This window comes from Anser brachyrhynchus (genome assembly GCF_964034855.1).
Source record: "Anser brachyrhynchus genome assembly, chromosome: 11".
NCBI lineage: Eukaryota > Metazoa > Chordata > Aves > Anseriformes > Anatidae > Anser > Anser brachyrhynchus.
In genome coordinates this window covers 6,806,476-6,818,662 of record NC_137706.1, presented here as the reverse complement: position 1 = coordinate 6,818,662, position 12,187 = coordinate 6,806,476, and the positions used below count along the sequence as shown (strand labels likewise).

General features: G+C 38.5%; 1 protein-coding gene across 9 annotated transcripts in view; it reads left to right on the top strand.

Moving 5' to 3' along the window:
* RORA (RAR related orphan receptor A) overlaps nt 1-12,187 on the top strand; it is a 432,323-nt gene that overhangs the window by 342,352 nt on the left and 77,784 nt on the right. The gene's annotated exons all lie outside the window — the stretch shown is intronic.

The following is a 12,187-nucleotide window of genomic DNA, read 5'->3' as shown; positions in this document are numbered from 1 at the left end:
GGCAGTCCTCTGGAATGTAAAGGTTAAAGATATTGATTTAATCTTTTCCCAGGGGAGCTGTTCTTTCTGTGGCAAGACATCATCATTTTTGTTCTTGTGAGTGTTTGCAGCTTTGTTTACATGGATTTAATTGAATTTGGTCTATACTATACTGTAAGTGGAAGATGGCAGTTTCATATAGTTCTTCCTTCCTGGAGTAAGGATGTTTGGATTCTCAGACAGTTTGGTAATGGATTTCCCTAAGCAGTAATTCTTCAGAGCTTTCAATATCATAAGTACTGAAAATAGGGAGAATCTGCCATTATGTGCACAGTTAACGGGAGCTATTCATAGTGATGGTAGGATTTTATACCCATGTCTTCATGTGATTAGTGCTATACTTAGCTTACAAATAAGCTTATCTGAATTGCTGGTGTACAAACAATATATGTAAGCCATATTTATTTTAACATAAGGCACAAGCTTATAACAGTTTCAAGTTTTAAATTACACATTCCTGGAGCAATGTAAATATAAAACCAGAATGGTAATTTTGTTTTCAGAAACATGGAATATTGGGGGGGAGGGGGGTGGGAAGGGGGGGCTAGGTGAGGTGTGTCTGGAAAATCTTGGCTGAAGTGCTCTTTCATCTGCATTGGCATGGATGGGCCTTGATCAGAACCACAGGTCTGGATGGATCACTAGTTGCTGAATAGCCTGATGAGGTTCTAAACTTCCCAGCTACATCAGAATTTGAACGTGGGCCCTTCCAATAGTCTGGAGCCAAGTACACCCAAAAGAGATGATTTTGCAGTTGCATATGAAACTGGTTATGTGAATATATCTATTTCTTTTTTCTTGTCACATCTTTTAATAGCTATTATTTTTCCACTTTGTTTACATTTATCAACAGTTTTTCTCTGTGATCTTTTTTGTGATCCAAATCCAGAGCTCAGTGATCCGTTTCATAGAGCAGATGAATGACAGGTGTATTCCAGTTCTGCATAGTAATTTATCTCCCTTCTATCCATTCCACTGGCCCTAGTTGGAAAGGAATTGATAAAGAAGCAAGTGCCCATCCCTGGGCTTCTAATTCTGCCTTTGCAGAAGCAGATTCAGGTGTGATGGTTTACAGGCGAAGTAACTACTGTAAAGTGTGATTACAGTGGAGATAAATCAGGGGTGAGTGCGATCCTCTTAAACCTAAGTTGAAAAGATCTGTTTTTTATTTTTATTTTTTTCGTTGTTGTTGTTGTTCTGTGTTTTTGTTTTGTTTTTGTTTGTTTGTTTTGTTTTTTCTCCTAGCGAAATGCTTCTTCCTTATGTGCATGGACTCAGTGCTAACAAATGAGGCTTCTTTTTAGAAATTTCTTTCTCCTTCTTACCATGTCAAAGCAATAGATTTCCTGTTATTTTGTGTTTCTTTCCTTCACTCCTGCAGGACTCATTCTTAACTCAGGGCTTTCTTTGATCCATATAGACCTTCTGGAAATAAATTTCAAATATACATTTCACTTTTGTGACTCCTAACAGTATATTGTTGTTAGTTAAAAAAGCCAAGACCCAGCAGCCACAGGAATTTATGCCCATTACGGAAAATCTAGCATGGTTTCTTTGGTATGGCAATACCAAAAAGTCTGCTGGCATATCCAACTAAAGTACTTATAACCATATAAAGTGAATGCCTTTTAGGAATTGGATTAAAACACAGACATATTTTCCATCAATTAGACATTGAGAAATCCCAGACATACAGAGCTGCAAGTGAAATTAGATACCTTGGGAAACCTATTCCAAATGGAAATCTTATATGTGGGATCCTGACTCAGTCACCACTCCCTCAGTTTTTTACCCTCCCCAAAATATATTTGGATACACTAGTAATGTAAATATAGTAACATTATGCCCAGTAAACATGCACAGATTGAACCAGGCCAGCTACACTAAATGTAGCCATAGAGAAACTACAAACTTGACTATTTAAAAAAAAATGCCATTAATGCATATTTACCTGTTTTTTGATGTTAATGCAGATGTGCAGCACTACTATTTGTGGAATCACTTCAGAAAACTATATTATTTATATACAGAAAATGACACTTTATGGTGAGCCTTCTGTCACAGTTGTTTGGCATATGGGAATTATAAATAGGCCTGGGTAATCATTGATGTGCTATGCTTTTGGCAGTGTGGTCATTTGTGACCCAAAAAGAAACCATAAAACATAATTATACAAAGGTCCCTTCTGGCTTTTTTTGTGTGTGGAATATTGTGTGTTTTGGTTTCCCTGCTTAAGCTGCAAGGAAAAATGGAGTATTTTTAACGTGATTCTTTACATGCTCCCAAAGCAAGTCTCTTTTCAAAACAATTTGAACAGTTACAGCGCTTTGGGCAGTTCTTCATTAGGGTAGTAAAACTAGCATATAATTATCAGTCTTGCTTGCCAAATGCATTTGAGATCCCTCCTCCAGAATATCCAAATGAAGTACTCAACACCCAAGGTTTTAGGCCTGTGGTACAACTCATTTTAGATGTAATCAGAAATAACCGTTTCTGAGAGCATGATGAAGTCATCTGCGAATCATGTGTAAGAGGAAGTGGTTTCTGAACTACATGGACAGCTTGCAGGCTTGGTTTGCAGTAATACCAGGTATAAAATGGCAGTCCAAAAGGTAATACTTAGTTTTGCACGGCCTAGAAGAAGTTTGGTAAGATTTATTGAAGTTACTGGAGCTATTATACTTTTTGACAACTCAAAGTGCAAAGTATTTTTCTTCCTAATTTCTGCATTCAAATGATTTAATTGGAAAGTCATTCTGATTCTTTTTTTAACTTTTTAAACATAATCTGTGATCCAGTTTCATACATTTCTGCCAGTCCTTTGACTTTTGCTGTTTTCTATAACTAGTTTCTTCATCAGAATTTAGTTGGCAGCTCTACTGATTGATGTTTGTGGTAGAATAGAATCCAGTTGTCTTCACTTCCAATATTGTAAGACAAGACAAACGCTCTCATCTGTGTCATTCGTGTAAACGGTCTGTGGTTCTAAAGCTGCTTAAATTCACCAGGAAAATGCCCATCCATGTTACTTTTTGGCTATGCTTACAATATGGACAAAACACAGCTCTGTTTTTTTGTTTGGTTCTTGTTTTGTTTGTCCCTAAATCACTGCAATAGGCTAGTAGAGTGATATGCCAGTTAATACTTTAATGAAATACATACATCAAGGTTGCCAAATAAACAGCTTTTGAGGCTTATGTATATTATTATTGTGGGAAATGTTTCTACTAGTTTATTAGATAATAGGTGCAATTTGAAGAAGGAACATGTAGTTCTCTTCATCTCCACTCCCTGTGCATCCTTTGGGTGTGGGCATGTAATAATGAAATGTGTAACTCAGCACATTTTCAATTCACCTGGTTGACAATAAGTTGTAAAGCAGCATATATTTTCTTTTGCTTTCTGTCTAGTTCTGGTGAACAAACCGGATAGACTGTTTTTTTTAACTGGCCTCCTTTTTCATAAAAGGCTTATATTAACAACAACATACGTAACATAAAATGCAGAAATGGCTAGTGCATGTTTGTAACCTTGTATCTATTGAAGCGTTTTGCATGAAGCTTCTTTTTTTGTAGGTACAGGGAATAAAGGAAGTGAACACCTTCCAGGTGTGTGCATGGAAACACATTCCAGATATATAAACAGAGGTGTTATCAAAGACATGGAGATTTTAGTAAGCATGACCCCACGTATCTGTTTCCTGATCCATCAGGATTTGGATGATTTGTTTGCCTGTGGGAGTTTGATATGTAAGTTTGGGGTTTCTCAGAGAGGAGTCTAAGGCTTCTTGCCTTGTGGCCATTTCCCGTGCTTGCACCAGGACTTTGTACCACTTTGCAGCAGAGTCATTACTTTCTGTGTCCATTGGCAGATCCAGACATTCCTTGGTGGACCTGCTTTTTCAGTCTCTATAATGTTGTTTCCAACACTTCTCTGTGGAGAGGTCAGCTAGACAAATGATCAGTAGAGCCTACAATTCCATGTGATGAATGAAAAAACTCTTTAAATGGCTAAGTCTTTTTAAAAATCATCTTTAATGAAATATTCTCAAGCCAGGGAAATGCATATGGAGGAGGAGTGTAGCAGGTTGCACTTTATCACTAAAAACTGCAGTCTTCAAGATAGGATACCAGATACTGCTTTTGTTGAACGAGGATTTTTATCTTCCTATCCAATCACCCCCTGCCACCACGCTTTAAAATTCTTGTTTCCTTGGTCAGAAAGCTGGTTCAGACACCACACCTGTGGTTTCCCTTGTATTTTGGATCCTTTCACAGAACTTGGTTTCCATAGTAAACGCTCTTCAAAGAAGCTACGGTTCCATAAAAGCACTCTGTAGTTCTCCATTTTATAAAGGAGCACTCTCATTAACTCACTGTTGAATAACTCTTATAACCTCAGGTCTATTTGAATTCCACTCCAAATGTTCCACTGCAGACCATCTGACACCTCGTGGAACAGATATAAGCTCCATTGCTGAGTTTCTGATCTCAAGTCTTACTTCTCAAGCTATTGTATTATAGTAATATTTGAACAAAATATGCTAACTGAGACAGCAAACAAGGGCCTGTATTTAGCCACATAGGCTTGAAACCAGGAGAAAAAAGGAACAAACACTGTGGTTTAAACATTTCAAAAAACTAGTGTTTTCCATACTTTCTGCAGTAACACAATGTGAACCTTTTGTTTTCTCTGTGCTGCCTCTTTTGATTTCTAAAAGCTTCCTGTTTTGCTGAAATACCACCACATTTCTTATCAAAATTACAGACGGAAGGATGCACACACCACACTGATTCAGGGAAACCTTCATTCCTGCCTATCCAACGTAGACAGATAGAACTATTAGACAAATAGGTGATTGGTTTCGTAGATATGGAAGAAAACTCCCCCAAGCCCAGTAATCACAGTTTAGAAATGGTAGCTTAGGCAGTGGGAGCCTGGAAGAAGTAAGGCATTGTCAATGACATCCCCATTTGTGCATGTGCCTTCCAAGTAGCGATCTTGAAGATCACTTACCTGCAAAACCCATGGCTTACAAATACAGCTCACTGGTATAAAGGCCACCTACATGACCAGGAATGTGGTGCAGGCGGTACAGTATCGCATCCTGCAGCACTTACGTGCAACATGGTACTAATGGGAGGAACTACAACACACCAGTCCCACTCACCTGCTTTAGCAAAACTTAGAATCACCATAAATTAGTAAAACATCCACACTGTTGTTGATTGGTCTTAGTGAAAAGGAAAAAAAAACAATAACCTGTAAGTAAACTAATAATATCTTTTAAAGAGCCAAGATAAAGCTTTCAAATATGACCTAGATGTATTTAGCTTGACTCTCCGGTATTGCTGTTTCCCTAGTCCTAACTCATGTAAACCCTCTGTCCACCATTGGCAGTATCTTGTTACCTTTGCCAGTCCTTTCCTCCTGTTTATTGCTTTATCTCTATCAGTTGGGAAGACAATTAGGTCTATCTCTAATGAGACTTTTTGCCTTTCTTAGCAGAGTTGGAAGTGTGCAGGTATCCTGCTGTTCATGCTACCAGTGCCTTTTAAGTTTGTTTTTGTCCTTGCTTGATTTTGGATCGTGTCAATAGTCTGTCAGATCTCCAGCACCGAGCATGTGAAATGTGACAGAACGTTGTCTCGTAAATTGGGATGACTGTAGCCTGTGCAGTGTTGTGGTAAGTGAAATAATTACGAGCCAAGACATTACCATGTTACTGACAGGACCAACTAATGCAAAGCTGGTTCTTCCTTAGATTGTCCTTCTGTCTCCATCAGAAAATGAAAGGGAAGGGAGCTAGGTGGCTGGATATGAAAGAAACGGAATCAGTCCTGCGAGTAATGTAAACAAGTAGTTATTTCTTTAAAGAAGGAGAAATACCTGTAACGAACTGCCTGAAAGTTTTCACCTGCCATAAGAACTCTATAAACATAGTGAACTTTGCCCTTGTATGTTTGTCTGTACTTACTTTGCACAACGTGTTTATCATAAAACTCTGCAGTTATATCAGACTTGAAGATTTGGTGTAGCAGTGTGAGACAGACTCCAATGTCCTCCTGACAAAGACAGCATCTTTTTCACTTAGGAAAATGACAGACCTCCCTACTGTTTCCATGCTGGCTGAAACCCCGATGTGAACCCCAGCTGCTGACTATTTCATACAGGTAGACCACTGATTCTGTGTGGATCTCGGGGCCAGATTTGAGCTTTAGTTCTTATGTTGGGTAATTCTATTTTTAGTAGGCTTTATAGATCTTTTCCTTTCAATTTTATCATTCAAAAATTCAGTGTATTTCTTCCTTCTTAATACTGTTAATGCTTTGCAGGCTTACAGAGTGATTGCGTGAAAACATTTTTTTCTTACTTGGTTGACAAAACCAATGAAGCATTTATATTGCAGTGTTTTGGCATGTTTTCAGTTTGGGATCACTAGACAAGTAAAGAGGAAGGGCTAGAGTTTGTGAAAGCAAAAATAATGTGCTTACTCCCCACAGTGAAATTGTTCATATTGCTCTTTCCGGAGTACCAGCCTTAAACGGGGAAAACGTCTTAAAGTGCATTAAAATGCTCTTGTGTAGCTTTGAACACAGTATGGCAAAGCCAGCTTCTGTACAGATGAAACAAAAGAGGAGGCCAGATTAGTTAGAAATAAGTAAATATCTTCAGAATGTTGTTTCCTTCCTATAACAGGTCAGCGCACATCCGAAAGCTTCCAGTGGGTTGGGAGGGTCCGCAGGGATCCCCTCGGAGGCTCTTTCAAGGAGGTTGTGCCTTCTCACCAAAAGGGCTTGAAGCCCTCCAGTGCCACAAAGGCACCCAGTCCCTGGGAGCTGTTACTCCTCAGTTCTCCTCAAAGATCTCTAGGAGTCTCTAGAGGCTAGTTCATATGTGTAATTTCCGTCCTTTTTCCCAGAGGACTTCAGGATCCTGACTGTGTGAGCATGCAAAGATATTGAGAACCTAGAATTAGCTCCGTTTTTTTTTCCTTTTTATGTTATGGAAAAATGCCGAGTTCCAAAATGAAATATAGGTACCATCACTTAATAGGCCAGCCCTGACAGCATGGTTAGAAGATGCTTGCTATTGAATTTATAGCATAATGCAGAATTTTAGCAAAGTGTCTTTACCACAGGCATTGATAAAAGCCGACCTTTGAGGGTAACTGCATATACTTGCTAGTTTTTGGAAATGTCTTTTCTGTTGTACGCATTGATGTGTGTTGCTGTAGTACACCTGGTTTTGAATACGGAGCTTTTGAGATTCAGCCCCACTCCAGGAGGTTAGCTCCAGCTCCCATTTACTATTTGTCTCCTTTTCACTTCAATGCTGTATGGAAGTACAGCAGATGTATCATACTGCTGAGGAGAGTCAAGAAGATGTCACGGGGAGTGCTCTGTTTTCACATTCCGTCAAAATGCACCTATCCCAGATATTTCAGAACACCTGGTTCTTCTATACACGGTCCCCAGAAGAGCAGTGATCCAACATACTGGATCAGTGCAGTTTGTCCCAAAAGTATGAATAACCCTGCTGGCTTCAACAGGACTTCTCAGTGTGTACAGGAGGCAGGGTTTGGCCCACCATATGCAGCACATTTTACCTATACCATCATGCAACTTTTAGTGGATTGTGTAACTATAATAGGTTTGTTTAACAGATGTATGTGTAATAGCTCTGATGATGTATGTTAACTGAAAGTACAAATCCATTTCAATTACTCATGCTAGAGAGCGAATAAGTTTTTTAGAACTAAAGCTAAAATACTATTTTAGGGAGGCAGTTTACATTCAATTACTCTTTGTTCTTCAGCTAAAAAATGAATAGAATTTTTGAAAGCACCAGGTACATTTTTAATTTTTTGGACACTTAAAAAGCAAAAAAACTATTGAAATTCAAGTGCCTCTTTTGTTTGTTGTAGCTGGTAAAAGAACACGCTTTGCAATGCATTTGCTTTGGAGTCAAAAAGTTTCTGTTTAATAACTGGGGTATGTGTTAGAACCTGATTACAGATGTGTGTTGGAGAACAGCTGCCATGTGTTAGAGATAACCCATCCAGCTACAGCAGCCTTAAAGATTAACTATGTCTTAAATTAGTCGTGATTCTATTAGAAATGTCCCTCATATTTCATACTGTGGAAAGGAATATGGGGAAAGAATGTCATAATGTTTCCCTGTTCTTTGACAAGTCTTTCAGTAGCCCTGTCAAAGATCCTTTAAAATTGAGTTGAAATAATCAGAAATGATGTGTCTATGTGAAAAACACTTGGCATATTCTTTTCTGTAAGACAGGGCTATGCTAATGAGTTTTAAATCATGAGTTAAAAATGATTGTTATCAAGCAAGTGGTAGTAGTTCATATTGAATTACTAAGATGGAAAATGAGGCTTCTAATTACTTTACATGTTTTGCTTTTCTAAGTAAAATAAGATAAAAAATGCTGTCTTGAGCTAAATTAATACAAATGCAGGCTATAAAACCAGGTTTTATAAGAAGTAATAGATCATTCCCTACAGGTGGTCTGCCCTATATGCTCTGCTTTGTAGTCACATTCATCAGCTTAGAATATACTGCTCTCCCCTCTTTTAAAGCCAAAGATTGTGCTGTGCAGGTGTTCTCAGAATCTGATGATTATTATTTAAAAAGAAAAAATACTCTCAAATAATTATCTTCCTTTGTGAGTGAATCATCTTTTTATTTTGCGTCTGCTAAAGACTAATATCCTTCAACAGTGTCTCTTTATCGTGTCTGATAATCATAATTATGCAAAGGAATTATCTGCGTGGATTTCATGCCCAGGATCTGTACCATCATTTGTGTAGTTTATTTGTCACTCTAAGTACATAGGCAGTGGTTGGTTTGTTTAAGAGCGATTGCTGAGGCTGTGTTAAGTTTTGACAGTTATCATTGAAGTTTATACTTGAAGCTGAAGCCTTAAAAGCCATAAGCAGCTGTCACTTACAGTACTAATAGCATCATAAGTCATGAATTTTCTTTAATAATGTTAAGAACGTAATGGTTCTGTGGGGGAGGACATCTGGAGAGAAGGCTGCTGGAGTAGATCTTAAGTTTCATTAGAACAATAGCACCTGACTGGGGCAGAGGGGAACAGTTTGCCAGCTGTCATCAAAATACTAAGAAGTAAGAAATGTAAGAAATTAGCAGTGATCCTACAGTACATCATCAGAGGGAACGCTGGATTTGCCAGTGTTCATGTTCTGGAGCTCAGTGTTGACCTGAGGAGGAACTGGAGAAAACCCCATGTGCACAGGTACCTAAGACCTGCTAGTTGAATACTGTGCTTAAAAGAGGGAGTCAGACAAGCTTAGAAGCCCACACAAGCTGTGGCTTGAAAACTAGTTCTGGAGAGAGGCCTGACATCAACTTGAATTGTCTGAGAAAAGTGTATGTGGTTCTAAGCTTCTGTTTTGTACCGAGACACAGAAAACATGCTGCATCTTCTAATTTTTCTCATACTAGCACAAATACTCTCCAGTGCAAAGCTGTATAAATAATGTATGTGCTCACAGGAGCAGGAAATATGCTGCTGATCAGACAGTGTCAACTTGGATGAATCCTATCCTGGAAGCTCTTCTTTAAATGTGAGCAATAAAACCGCTATTGACATGTGGCACTACTGACTGAAATGTCAATAGTTATAAAAAGAGTATTTCATAACGCAGAATCATTGTTTAGTTTGCTTGACTGGACAGATGCTTCTGCTTTTCCATGAAAGAAAAATGATTTCCATATTAGTTCTCTGAATGCTCAGGACAACTTATTTGTTCCAGTGAAGCTCAGATTGTTAATCATATGTTGAAAATAATGAAAATTTGGTTGCTGGTCTTTTGTAGTGTAGGAGGCAGCTTTGACACTGAGCATGACTTGAAACAGTGTCAGCGCTGGTGTGCTTACAGGTTAGTGCAGATCAATTTTGTTAAATCCGGAAATGAGTACCAGGCAAATTCAATATTCGAAGCATCCTGATCCTTACCCCTTAGCTCCTTAAGTGAGATTGCTTCCGTTGTTCTCTGGCAACTCTGACTTATACATACTTTCTAGAGCTTACAAGCAGAAGAGGCTGTCTGTAGACTGTTATATTTCTCTGGTTATTCTTATCACGAACGCAGTTTAAGCATTCTTTTTGTGAAGGGGTTAGAGTGTGTGCCATAAACAGAGAGGAAAATAAGAGGCCAGAGTGCTGTTAATGCCCTAGGCACATGCAGAGGTAGGCAGAAGATCCACTGATGTATATATGTGCCCCTATCTTCTTGACTGTTGAACCATTCATCAGGAAAAGGCGATAAAGTCACTAGGTTCCTTCCTGATGCTGCATCTGGCCAGACACGTGGGTGAGGAAGATTCAGAGACAGAAATCCATCTCAGTTCATCAAATGCTCTGCTCACTACTAGTCTTTCTCCATCCTTGGTCATTCTTGACAATTCAAAAGAGGATAGAAAGAGAAACCCCAAAATTAAGTAAATAGAACAACATCCATTCAAAGTGCATCAGGAAAAATTTGTTACTTATCCCTGGTGTGTAACTGGCTGAAGACCTGAAGCATGTAGTCAGGTCAGTCATACGTTTCACGGGGAAAGCAAGGGGGCTTGTACCCTTCTTGTTAGTTCTAGTTTTCTGTTTCTTGTTTTTTGTGCCCTGAAAACAGGGCACCTCCGTCAGCATTGCACAAATGACTGTACACACTATGTTTTGGGAAATGGACCTAATACTTTTTGAAACTAAGTTGTTGCTCGTAAAACTGAGTAAAACGTTTACAGGTCAAAGGCTTTTTAGATGAGTAAGAAGCTTTCCAATACTATTAGGATGTTCTTCAGGTTTACATGGAAAAGCACTTCCTTGGAGAGCCTGTTTAGGACAAAAATGATTATATGATGATCCTTAAACAAGGGTCTAACAATTGCTTTTTTGAGGATAACCAGAATGTTGCTGTTCTTTGTGCTACACCATCTTGACGTGGCATCTTGACAGTCATCTTCATACCATCCGTTGACTTTTCCCTACAAGAAGGGACATACAATAAATACATAGCTCCAGCTTTTGGCAAGCAACACTGGCCAAAAATAGCCAGGTAAGATTGTGCATGAAAAAGAGTACACGCAACAACTTGCAAATAATTCTTGCTATTTGATTACATGAATATCAAGACAATGTAGAAAGTTTTGACAACATGATCTAAGGCAACCTCAAAACCATGTAGATGAGAATCTTTCTGATATCACGCAGGGACTCAGCAGTGGCAGTGTGATCAGAAATGCAATGCTAGTCACTTCGGAACCCCATTTTAGAGTACTCAGGTAAAACAGAAATGTTACTAAGTCCAGTTCAATGTGTTTTTTGCCAATCTTGTTATCATTTCACAGACCCATTTGCAATGGGTGGCAGGTGATTGGCCATAATCTCATTTTTCTAATCACTTTAATTCCAGAGTGTACTGCTGTTTTCTTGCATTTTGAAAAGCAGCAAATAGGATATCCTTTCAAGGGATTTCAAGGTCAGAGGAAATTGGGTGACAATATAGTTCACTAGATTTCTCCAATCTTTTACTGCCAGTAATAGCATATACAGCTGATCATGACAGTGACTTTGGACTTACCTTTCTTCCAGATGGATCCCAAAACATTTTGTCAACTTCATGCTTAATTTCACCAGGTGCAGAACTGTAGCAGCTGTTTAACAAAGTGCAGCAACCAGTTCAACAGTTGTGAATAACAACATACTTAATTGAAACTTGTTGGGTAGTTTATAAAATGGCTTGATTAAGACGTATAGCTGCAGGCACACACTGCACAAAAGCATACCTCCTCAGCAAGAATTTAGGAAGGCATTTTGTCTGAAGCAAAATGGTATGATTGCAGGGTCAGCATAGTAGCAGTTTTAAATAGATGAAAAAGAGGCAACTTAATGAGGACAACCTCAGTTAGATTCATCTTCGATAGTGTGCTACTTGGAATGCTAGAAACAAATGAAGATTAAAATACCACTAAATCTAGGGGGGAAATGTGTTAAGGAGCAGTAATTTTGTGTGTTGCTTATAGCAATTAGAAACCCATTCAAAAGTGAGTATCAATAGGACAGACAGAATTGTGTTTTATATTTTAAAGATGACTTACAGCAACAGTC